Source organism: Lepisosteus oculatus, chromosome 1 (genome assembly GCF_040954835.1).
Source record: "Lepisosteus oculatus isolate fLepOcu1 chromosome 1, fLepOcu1.hap2, whole genome shotgun sequence".
Taxonomy (NCBI): domain Eukaryota; kingdom Metazoa; phylum Chordata; class Actinopteri; order Semionotiformes; family Lepisosteidae; genus Lepisosteus; species Lepisosteus oculatus.
In genome coordinates, this window is record NC_090696.1 from 74,607,421 (window position 1) to 74,620,552 (window position 13,132).

Here is a 13,132-nt window from a genome sequence, read left to right on the forward strand (position 1 = left end):
AGGGACAGATCAGGACCAGATGTCATGTGCTTTACCTCATTCTACCTAATACTTTTTTATTCAGTTTTAATTATTTTTTCATTATGTTTTACTTTCTGTATGACTCATTTCAATTTCATTTTCAGCCCTCAGGTCCAATTGTGGAATAACTGAATAGTACATGAAATTACTGAACTGAAGATTTCCTGATGTATTTCCAAGAAGATAAAAATAGTTTATTGAAAACTGTCCTTTATTGGTGTCCAGAGAATATCTGACTGGTAAGTACTGCACCTGTATATACTGTAACGATGCTTTTTAAAAAAAACACAATTCCCTCTTAGAAACATATTGCTTTCCTTCTATACAAAATTATTTTAACTACGGGATATACAGTATGTAAGTTAACAGATGGACATATCTTTAAATGTTTAGAAATTCATATGCTGCATCAAACTGGTTTCCCTTTCATTACACAGTAATGGCTTTTAGGCCTTCAAAGATATATACTGTGGGTTTCTATGTTAGAGCCTACTGTATATTCATTACCTCAGTTTTCATCTGTAAAGTTAAGGCACTGATTAACTAAAATCAATAAGAAATGAAAAGCCCATCACACAATTTCTGCATGCTTTAAAGCCAAATGGTATTTGAATCTACCCGCTGCAAAGATGTTTCTAGTTTTTCTAAATGTAGTCTTTTCTGAACTCATCTATATGTAGTTTGTACTTTTGGTCTTGATGGTAAAGGGAGTTTCTTTCCTGCAGTCTTTAACAGTGCGAGAGGTTGCTCAGTGTTGTACGTGTTGATAATTCCCTTATATGGAACACTAAACATAATATCGTGCATCTAAAAAAGTTTTTTTTTTTTTAAAGTTACTTCATAACTGCTTTCTACATATTTCTAGCTATCAGACCATGAGTATCTCCATCACTGACCTATCATAGCCTTCTTTTTACTCCCTCCCACTGCTGAGATGGTTTTTAGCATGTCATTATGAGTACAGGACTGTATTTGAGAGCCAGCTCTATATTGACCCAATTCATTATAGCACTAAGGGGGCCTGAGGTAATATTGTATCTGTTGTGTATTATTTTGTCCTGTGTGCACAATGGGATTTGCATAAAAGTCATGTCAAATTCAGTCCGAGGGTTATGGACCTTATTTTTATAACTACTATTAAAGCTGTTGCTGTAGAACCATATTGGTGTGCTGGCCATTAGATCTCTAGAACTCCAATACCGGCGACAGGTACGGTGCAGTATGTATAAACAGTGTGTTTCCAGTATTACACCAGGATTCATGCATGCAGATCACCATTTTTCCCATTCTTTGCATTTTTTAAAGAAATGCCCAGTGTTCTTTAAAATGCAGTAAACTTTTTTAGTGCGAAAAAGAGCAAACTTGATCCCTTGTTTCCTCAAACACCATTTTTCAGTTTTGAAAGACGTACTGTACAGCTGCTTCAGCTATCCTTGTAGTACCTTCACTCATTGTTTTGCCATCTGTTGTTAAGATTGATCCAAGATACTAAAAGGGTGCTCTTTCTTCTGTTTTTTTTTATTATTTTTATTTGAAAGTCCCTGCGGTATTTGTTGTTGACAATCTTTTCTGGACCAATTTTCAGAACATACCTTGCGGCTGATGATACTAGGCTGCATGCCAGTTTATTTAATTATTATTCAGTTCCTTTCAGGAGGTCAATATCATCTGCCAAGCAGTGATTTTTTCCTACTATGGCAACCACTTCTAAAAAAAACAAAAACAAGTAGAGCTTTGATAAGGATGCTTTTTTAATCTATGAAAAGATTATGTATAATGTAGAATTTATGTCTTCTGTCAGAATATTTTTGTGGTACCTACATTAGGTGAAGGAATTGATGTCACGGGCATGTCAGACTTAATACTTTCTTCAAATTGTTTTTCTTTCAATTTGTTAATCCTTCTGATCAACCATATGCATATATTTTTGTTCATACTTACCAAGTTCCACCTGTGGTAAACACCCCTGTATTTTCTTTGTTTTTACAGTAAAATATATATACTGTATAAACAAAAAGGGAAAATGAAGAAACCAAAAAAAAAACCTTTTAATAATCTTGTTTTTAAGCCATTATTACATCTTTGAAGACAGCTTCTGGAGCCTCCTATGAAAGGCACAGCCCTGTTTTTTAGAGCTCAGTCTGCACAGGTCCGACTAATGTACAGTATGTTTGTAGCTGACACGTGGGGCACCTGGCAACAGCACACAATTACTTGAGCTCCACTGGGGGTCATAGGTCACAAAGGCATCTTCAGCTGAACATGTGGCTTGTCAGCCTCTCAAAGGCCTTTGCCCCTATAGATGAAGATTAGAAAATTTAGCAAAAAAGGGAAAAACAAGAAAATTAATTGGTGATTCTAACATATAGTAGAAATAAATTACTCCTCAATTTACTGTACATATATATGAAAAGAATATACCTATAACTATTAAATTGCAAAGCTGAGCTATCTGTACCTCAATGTGATCCAGAGGTCATTTTCTGTCTCAATGATCTATAAATCCCAACAGAGGGACAATTTTATTTTGACATGAAGTACAGAAATAGGATTATTTGGCTTTTAGCCTTTTGGTTTATGAATACTTTACTCTGTCTGTGGAATTTTCTTTTTGTAGTTATTAATTCATTTCAAATGGAGACCCCTATGGAATCCTTAAAGCTTAATATCAAGATTATTTTTCATAAACTCCACTGAGAGATTTTAAAGGAGAAGCAAAATTAAATACATGCCCTCTGGGGATAGGTACAGAAAAAGCGGCTTTGCTGTTTTGTAAAATTAGATTTAGAAAGGCCTTATCATCTAGCTTTTGAAGATGTGTTAGGTATTAATTACCTTATTTACTCCTCCCCTTGTACTAAAAAATCACATTTTCCTATAAATATTTTCCTTCATTTTCTGTTATATACTGTACAATATTTGCTCCTCAGCTTCAGTGCTTGGAGTGTTGACTTTCCCCACTGAATTCTTGGTAGATCCACTTTCCTCACATGCAAACTGTCTGAAATTTTGATATATCCTAGAAAAACACTAAATAGGAAATTAAAATAGCTCTATGCAATGTTACAGAGAGTGTCTCTTACCTTAGAGTCATTTAGAGAGTTTTTATATGTGAAATGATTAAGACTTAATTCAATAAATTATTTACATAGTAAATGGGACACATGCAATTGTATGAAAATTGTTAAGCTAAATGTATCTACAGCCCTTTCAAAAGAATTTAAGTTACTTTGTGTATCACTGAATAAATCTGAAATTTTACAAGTCATTTTTCAATAAATATTACATTTACTTCATGGCTTTAAGAGTTTCTAGGGTATTTCTGGGATTTCTCTAAAACGTTCTTTAAATTGCAGTGTATTTGCTTATTCATTGCTTTTAGACTTAGTAAAACAACCAAATTTCACACAGATGCTAATGAATATGATATCAAAAAGTTAGATAATTGGTAAGAAAGAGAAAGAACTCAGGCTGAATGAAAATGTTGCAAATTATTTTGTTTTACAGGTTTTCTTTGGGGAGGTGGGAGGGGAAGTACAATTTCCGACTTTAAGTCTAAACCTTAATACACAACGTAATCAATCTTCATACTGTATATTTACCATGTGTAAAAAGCCACATGATCTGGTGGAGTCTAGTCACAAAAATGAAATGTAAGCGTAAGAGACAGAGAGACATAATGACTCTTTCCCATTGTTCTTGATGAAATTCAACAGATGGGTCTCCATGGTTTAAAAGTCTTCATAGAAAGAAATGCTGTTCCACATCCCCAAAGACAGAACTGGGTCTCCTTCAGCAGATGAAAGCAAAAAGTGATAAGCACTAGTTGTCTTTCTTTCACAATTACAGTTGTATATCGGTGGATGAGTTTAAATACAACATTCAAGAATTCAAATTGATAATATTTCCAGAAATACAAACACGTTTTAAATGAAAAGAGGAGTCAAAGCTAATGCTGATTAAGCTAATTACTTCTTTTTTTAACAAACAATTGTTTTTTTTATAATTTCTATCCAAGTTGATTGCTTTTCTGAAAAGCACAACATAAAGAGAAATATTTGTCATTTAATCTTTTTTTTATATGAGACATGAGAAAAGTATGAAGTACTGGAGTCAGGATAGAGGTTCCAACAATTTGTTAATGATTATGTCTGTACTAATGAAGTAATCGCCACACAGCATTGATTTTGGTATTTCAAAAGGTTGTTATAGGCATTTTGTTATTAAATAATCATGCTGATCTGCTTTCCAAAATGATATTGATTTATGAAGAGATGTTAATGTATCATGGTTATGCAAATATTAAAAAGCAAATTAGTGAAATTGCTGTCATTTATTAGAAGTTAACTTACACGTGGAAAAAGAGGGCTTCATTTAATTAAAAACTCATCATTACGGAGTCTTTTGTTTCTATTGATAGACAACAGACCCATGACTGTCAGATGTTTTTAAAGTTGATGTTCACTCACAGTTATGTCCACAGAAAATTCTCTTAAAACCTGAATTGAAGAATAAATCAGACAGCTTTTTGTTCTTTGTTAATTAAAATAACAATAATAATTTAAGTAGAGTCATACAAAGTTGTACAATAACAAATAAACTTTGTGATCTCCTTAATCAGACAATAGGAGACATGAAAATAGTCTTCATGTAAAACTTCAGCTAGTACAAACGTGTACTTACATTTTAGAAAAATGTATCCTGCACCTTATTTCTTGGCGCCTGCTTGCTTTGTTACTATATACTGTGTCTTTTGTTAACATCTGCTTTTCTTGGAAAAATCGATCCGATTAGATGGCGAAATGTTGACATCATATTTCCACATTGAGGCTGACTCTGTTTGCTTTGGCTACCAAGGAAAATATGTGACATTTAGCCAATAAGGATCAGCCCAAGGGAATGCTGTGCAGATAATACTGTGTGGCAAAAATATTTTGAGGACCATCAACATCAAAGATATGAGTGCCTATAGGACAAGACGCATGTGGACAAAATTAATTTGTTAATGCTAAAACGATCCACATTTATTAAATAAAAGGTCACAAAGGAGTTTAACTGTGAGAGAAACTGCTAAGATTTCATAAAGGATATTTTATGTAATTAAAAAGCAAAAAATGTAATATTTTGCATAAATACTGATTTTTGATTGCTTTGGCAAAAAACTGTTCAATGTCATGCGATACAAAGTTGTTATTTTTATTTGAGAGTGCTCATTTCTGTGGACATATTCATTCTAAAGAAAAAAAGCAAGATTCAATGCCATAAATACCTTTAATCACGGTTCCACAGCACAGAAGTATCGAAGTATCTTGAATTTCATATTTCAGAATCAGTGCAAATTATGGATGGTGGGTTAGCTAAAAGGGAAAGAAAGTCATTCCCAGTAGGATAGTATATATATTTGATGGCACTTACACCCTGTGACCCCTTACGAATGGCTGACAGGAAAAGCAGAGATTAGTAATAACATTTGTGTGGGGCTCCGCAGAGCCTAGATGTTCTGCCTAACCCAGCCACTTAGAGGCTTTAAAGTCATTATTAATGAGATCCTCTTCCTTCCAGCTTCTAATAAAAGTTTGGTAGGAAAAAGGCTGTTTTTGCTCTTTGCTTTACCATAGACCCTATGCCTTTTGCCACATATAGTGCTTTATACTATTTATTAACTATTCACCACAGGTACACACTCCTTTATTCCTCATAACTAAGAATGAAATAGAATTTAAAAGTGTTGAAATAAACTGTATGCCATTTTAGATGTGCTTTGCAGAAAATGTGCATATAGAAAATATGAATCTGGGGTGTTTAATGCAAGCTTAGATAGGTGTAATATTTAATCCAGTATGCTCTGTAGTTCTGTGTAGTTCTCCTGTCCTAAATGTTTTTAACATGTAAGATGCTCAAAAGCACTGATTGTGATATTAAGATTATTATTAGTTATAGAAATATTCATTAGTATTGATGTAATAATGATGAACTATAATCAGTTACGCTGCATGTACTATATTAATTTGTGTGTTTAGTAGTAAATTTACTAAAGGCCATGTATATTATTGTTAATAATCTATAAGATTTTAGAGTAACATACACAGAAAAACCTTGTAAAAAATAGAATAGGATGAGTTGTTGGAAAGGCAGATTACACATTTTGGGAAATCTAAAAGAGGTAGAGGATAGCGACCTTTTAATTTAAGACCTGAAATTTTGATAAATAGTGCCTCACTAGTGCACTCAGTTTATTGTGTATGCATTTACAGTCAGTACTAGCTTTCTTTACTGGATTTTTTGAGTCCACAGCCTCAATGCAGAAAAAATAACTCCTTAAATGTGATGCCCTTTTCTTACATTTCTTTCAGTAGCATTTAAGCTGAAAAGCCTTTAAATGATTTTTGAATCAATCTGATGATTTGTCAAGAACATTATTTTCAAGTTGTCACTGACAGACCCTTCCTGTTCAATTGGCAATGTAAGATGACACACGAGAAAATTGAATATTTTTATTTATTTATTTTAATGCATACATGTTATTCTTTTATTTACTGTATTATGTGAGAATTCCACATTAACAATGATAGCAGTATACAGTAGTACTATGTCTAAGCTGTCCACATGACCACACGGATTAATTAATTAGTTGAAAAAACATGAGTATGAGATATCATTGTCAACCACTATTTTCTATGACAAGAATTAAGAAGAAAATCTTAAATAATTCTTAGTTTCAAGCTATGAAAGGAAACAGTATCATGACATGTATAATTTAATGCAAGAAAATGTAGTTTGCTTTTGGAAGAAAAGGAAACAGGAAACCCTTGAGCCAAAGGAATTGTTTGTAGATAAAAAGGTCATATTGATCATGTGAATGGATTAGCCCTGCAACCTGGAAATGTCTAGTTCATGTCTTCAATGAGTCCAATATGGAATATGGGCAGGAGCCACCAGTATCACTGAGCTCACCAAACCCTGTGGGTACATGCTAAAATAGCCAACTGGGAGCCTTTCAGTGTTTTGCAAGACCAGCATCTCACTCTGTGATTGACCTGGTGCCTGCAGGACTGGGCTGTCTCAGTGGGAGTTCTCTGTCCTGTTCTCAACAGAGGGCCTGACAACTTAGGCATCTGTGGATAATGTTTTATTTCCTTTCCTTCTTTGGTTTCATGTAGCATGTCGAGTTCAATAGCAGTTCTAATTCAAAGCCAAGGTATGGTATGCAATTAAAAACTGTTTAACGGGAATCTATAACAAATAAAATTCAGTTCATATTCTCAAAATATTTATCTTTATGAAAAATAGATGGAGTCATTCTATGAGAAAAAAAACAGAATAGAAGTACTGCAATATCAGCCTCAGTTCACAAAACTGCAGAGGGGTTTTCATATTGTGTTTGCAAAGTGGAAGAAATTCATGAACACAACATGTTGTTCTATTTAAGAGAAAACATAAGAAAGGCTTCACAGTGTAATAAATTATTTTCCAATGTGGGTTAATGCTTGTTTTTGTTTATTGGGTTTATTGGGATTTCTATATAGGGATATGACCTGGATAGAACCCAGATTCAGAGGTTTGTAGTCAAGCCAGCCAGAAGAAATATTGTACAGTACATTTTTTCTGCAGGAGAGAAATCCCAATTTTTTTTTGAGAAAACAAAATAATGTTTTGCCTTTTCTGAACGAGCAGAGCCCAGTGAATTGACTTCTTATAATTCACTGCCGGCTCTTCTTCATATTGTTTGTACTGTATCTGTGAGTATTTCAAAAGAATTGGTGTTAATAAGACTGAACTCTAGCTTAGAAGAAAGTGATCTGGGTGAGTCTGAATACATAGAGTGCTGTAGCACCGTCATCTGCTTTGTCCATGAGTCCACCACCTGTCGGTGGTAGTTCCAAGTTTCAGTTTAAAGATTGTTGGCCTTGTGCAAACAGTTTCCGACACCAAGGTGCACAGTGTGATTCCACTACAGTGGATATAGAGCACAACACCTGCTGCAGTCCATCATTAATCCACTGGAGCCTGTGAACCCCATGTCCTATCTTGAAAACAGGTGCGGCTGTGATGTAATGCTTTTGGTAACAGCAGGAGATTCAGGCACCTCCTCCACAGATGACAGTGTTTGTAGTGTAGAAGGTTATAATGTCCCTGGTGCCACACAAAGTATTGTCCATGGGCTGCTCGGGTGCACAAGCAACTCACAGATGTTCTGAAGGCTCTCTCTGGTGCATTTGTCAGTTTTTGGCAATAAAGCCCCACAATGTCAGCCACAACTGTGAGTGTTTGCAGAGTTACAAAGGGAAGGTACTGGACCGTCTACTGCACCTCACAGCCCTGACCTGGCACCCAGTGGTTGTCATCTCCTCAAGCACTTGTCCTACAGATGGTCTGAAACCAATGAAGCTGTTTGGCTCTAGCTTGACACAGTCGTCTCCACCCCTGGCATGTCACAGTGAGGAGCCTACTAAAACCTGCTTGGAGACTTGGTGAAAATCTCTCAATTTTCCTTTATCTATAAGGTTGGTGCTTTTATTCCAAGTAACTTACAGTACGTTTGTGCAACTGGGCTTTTTTGAGTCATTCGGAAGCTTATTACATACAGTATGTGTTTCTTCTTGAATGGATATATACTGTAAATTAGCAACCAACATGCAAGAAGAAATGAAGGAAAACATTTAAATAAAACTACATGCTGTACGCAGTCATGAACTCAAGCATATGAAAGAACAATTGTGTTACAATTATGTTACATTGAGGGTAATGATAACAATTTTAGACATTAAACAGATTATTTTCATTTTTTCTTAAATTTCCAATAGTAGCCACATTAATTAACCTGTTGATCATCCTTACTAATGACAAATGGTAATCAGGATAATGCATTTACAGTATCTATGTTTAATTGATGTATTCAATAAAATGAAAACCATTTTCCTGAGAATAACCTTTCAAATTTCTTTCAGAATTTCATCATTTCAATCATAAGTTTATACTGTACATTATTTATAACTTTAAGTTTTGTTTGCCAATAAACATATTGAAAAGTTTTGGAAGATCCATTTATAAAGTGAAGTGAAGGTATAGTTGTTATATTGATCTCAGGATACAATGCACATACAGTATGATGTTTAACATAGGACATTTATTTTAATTCTGCTCGTTCGGCTGTGTATATTGATATGATTGACACCATGTGAGTGTTCTTATCATTTTAAATAATTGTTCCTATAGAGAAATTACTACAACAGTTCATTTATCCTGTCCATTAATCAACAGGCCTTCTGACTTACTACAAGTAAGTCTCACATTATAAAAAAAATGTCAAATTAAATTGAGAATAATCTGCATCTAATGTTGTAACATTAAAGATAAAGCTGTACCTTTAAAAAGTTTTAGAAATAAGGACCAAAAAGTCGCATATACTGTATCTCTTATAGCCACAAAGTAATGATAAAAATAAAAATGCAAGAATAGAAGAAAAGGGGATTGTAATTAAAGGAGATTATTTTAATTTCTGAGATATTATCATTAATAGTTATCAAGGCAATTTCTATTAAGCTTTGGTCTTATTACATTTTCAAACAAACTCGGATACCTTTTGTGTAATAAATCTTTTGGAAGATGAAATCTTTCCATTAGAATTTACATCAAAAGTTTCTAAATTTGAATGAATGTCTTTTTTTATTGACGACAAAACCAATCTAGCAGATTTATAAAATTCATACTCAGGTTTCTAAAGCTAAACAAAGTAATTTTTGATCAACTCAAGAACTAGTGTGTTGGAACACAATCCCTAATAAAGTGATAAAGTTTTCTGTTTATTCAAAACTATTGAATTTGCAGGAAGCTTTGTACTTCATGCGTTTCCTTTTATAAACCTTTTTAAGGAAGTGTGTAAGGTGAAAGTGTGCAGAGGACACCATGTCTCTCACAAAATACAGCAGCAGACTTTAAATTTTTATTGGATTGTAAGCTGACCACATAGAGATAAATTATTTCCTATGGGGAAAAAGTCTTAATATTTTAACACAAGATCTTGGGAAGCAAGAGACCAGTCCACCACAACTTTGAGATGTCTGACCACAGACAGGAAAGACACTTCGATTTAGTACATCAGATATTTCCTGACAGGAACAGTATCTGTTTTAGTGGTTCTCTGGCTCAGCAGTAGGTAGCTGGAGACTCGTGACTCTTGAGTTTATGCAGTGTCACATCAAAAGGTAGCCTTTAACATATGAAGTCAAACGTTGTGGTTGATTACAAGTTATGGGCTGATTTTATATTTTTTTATATCAGCATTTAAGCAGATGAAAAGCAAAGTGCAAGGGGAACAATTTGCTTTATGATGAAATTCTGTTGCATACAAAGCCTTGTAGTCTCTGATGCTAGAAAACCCCAAATTGTCTTAACAATGCAGTTAAAAATAGTTATTGAGTCCAGCAACAATCATTGCATTGTAGTTGGTATTTAGCATCTGATGTTTTCAATCCCACACCGTTGTTCTGGTGGTGTGATACTGTAGCAATGAACAAGACAGTTCTCTAGAAGATTATCTGCTGCATAATGTGTATCCAGGTTGTCATTGTAAATTTGTTATCAACATTCTCTGTTCTCAATAGCTTCAGAAAATGCATTAAAATAATAAATGGATGGCTTTGTATCCTTCCACAGTCCAAAGACATACTGATAGGTTAGTTGGCGTCTGGGAAAACTGGGCTTGGGTTTGAGTGTGTGCGTGTCTGTCTGTGCCTTTGCCATGTAATGGACTGGTGTCCCATCCAGGGTGTGTCCCAACTTCCTCCTGTTGTTTGCCGGGATAGAATCCGGCTACCCAGCTACAGTTTTCAATGTTTAGTTTTGCATGAGGAAACACGATATGAAATGAAAAGATGGATGTTGTTATTTTTGTATAGTGAGAAGTGGGAATGCTGGACTGTTACTATTATTATTATCTATTGGAAAATGTTTGCTGTCTATAATCAATTCCCTGTGATACAACCCAGTGTGTGAACATTTTTCCTGCCATGTCTGTTCTGGTACTTTCAAGTCCATGCCATGCACAAGGTGTCGCAGAACATGTTTAAAGATTAAACCCCTACTAACAAGGATGTTCCTTTTACAATGCAAGTAGGCCATAGAATCAAATAACAGCTGGAAATGACGCATTCCTATGATAAATACAGTACATATTTCAAGACAGGCATTTGACACATTGTGACATACTAAGAACAAGAACTAGCAAGTAAGCAATTCAGTGGTCAGCTCTAGAAGGGACAAAGGATTGTGCAATCTTTGATTAAGACAGAGATATTTACCACTAGTATATTGCACTGGCAGTTAAGCTTTACTGTTAAACACATTGATTGTAGGAAGGCCATAACTGTCTCTCAATGTTAGCTGGCATTTTCTAATTAGCCAGTAATTGATGTATTGATTACTTAATTATTCTTAAGATCACTTTCATTGTAGTAGTTCAATTAACATCTTTGAGTTCTCTTTTGAAGAACTACAGTCCTTCAGCAGTCTTTTGCTTCCACCAGTGAAGTTCAGTCATGACTTTCTATTAATTTTAACTCAATTTAGTGTGGTAGAACTACAGTATATAAAATAATAAATAGTGAGATTAAATGGTGAATGAATGCTTTTGTGTCTTCAGTTCAAGTAATTAATTTCTCTTGTATTTCAGCGGACATTTTCAATGATGTGTCCAGCCTTTTTATCTTGGCAAATTCATACACATGACAAATGTGATTTAAAAAAAAAAAGAAAATTCAACACATTGATTATGTCTTTTGAATAAAAGACTCAAGCAATTTAAAAGAAAAAATGAAGGCTGCCATCATAAATCTTGACTGTAGATAATCTAACTATGCTGTTAGATAAGTTAAAAGACGCCTTCACTTCATTATTGGCTAACAAATATTGAAATGTATAAAAATGTTGTTGAGGCTCAACCATTATTATGTTTACTGAATATCATGTTTACTTGGCTCTTCTAAAGATAATACTAGAGCTGAGGCAGCAAAAATAATGAGTAATAAACATATTTTTATTAAGCAACATCTTCCTTTCAATTTCTTTCTATTAAGTGTGAGGAATATTAAAATAATGTAATAATTAAAGAGTCATATCACATATACTGTATTGTCTGGTTTCTAAACGTTACAGAGATGTTCCAGTCAGAATATCTACTAAATGGTGTGAATACCAGACCATACCCTGAGAATGGTTTCTACTGAACATCTGTAAAACAGCAAAACCACTTAGTCAACATACTGTATGTTAATAGCCATTAGAACATTACATTTGGCTTTATTGTCAGTCTGTTTCAGTTTATTGCAACTCAGGGCAAGACAATGATTTAGGAAAGGGGGATTGTTTGACTTAGCAAGAAACAGAAAGTTACTATCTGTGTGGTTTGGAAGAAGACTTGTGATAGGAAGTGGTCGTGGGGAACATTTAAATGTTGGAGAATTTGTGATGATGGCATACTGTCAGTGGAAAACTGAAAATGAGGAACTGATGAAGACATGGACAAAAAGAACACCTGATTTGTTTTCGAAAGTGATTCTATGAGAGAAAGAAAATGTGTATGGTAGATAAATAAAGTTTTTTTTCTGCAATATTCCCTTTACATGCTGATGTTTACAAGAAAAGTAGAAATCTATTACTTCCTCAAAAAGCATTGCAGGTGAGAGCGCCATACAGCGTAGGAAGATTTCTTGATACATTTCTAAAGGTGCATTTCCCATTAACATCCAAGCTATTGTTTCGCATATTGAGGTGTATGAAACTGAAATACTATATTCATAAATACTTTTGTTCATTTTCTGTTCTTATGGGAATCTTTTTTTTTTCAGTGTGAATTTTTTGTATTATTATCTGTAAGTAAACCTTGAAAAACCACAGTAGTATTGTTTTAAATAAAACAGCCTGTGCTTTTTCTCAGAATCATAATTGCTTTCACTCTGCGCATATACTGTACAGTACATCCCTATTTAGTTATCTGCAACTCCTAATGATTTATTATTCACAAAGTTTCTCTAAAATAGATATCAAAAGACATTTCTACCTTTGAAATAATCCTCAAGATAAAGTAAGAACATGTTGTTTATGATACCTTCTG

The 13,132-nt window shown here is 34.1% G+C and overlaps 1 long non-coding RNA gene across 1 annotated transcript in view; it reads left to right on the forward strand.

Annotated features, from left to right (window-relative positions):
* Nucleotides 1–254, forward strand: part of LOC138241367 (uncharacterized) — a 371,513-nt gene extending 371,259 nt beyond the window's left edge. The window contains exon 4 of the long non-coding RNA XR_011190588.1: nucleotides 126–254. This is a non-coding gene — a long non-coding RNA (uncharacterized lncRNA). The remainder of the gene's footprint in view (nucleotides 1–125) is intronic.
* The last annotated feature ends 12,878 nt before the right edge of the window (nucleotides 255–13,132 follow it).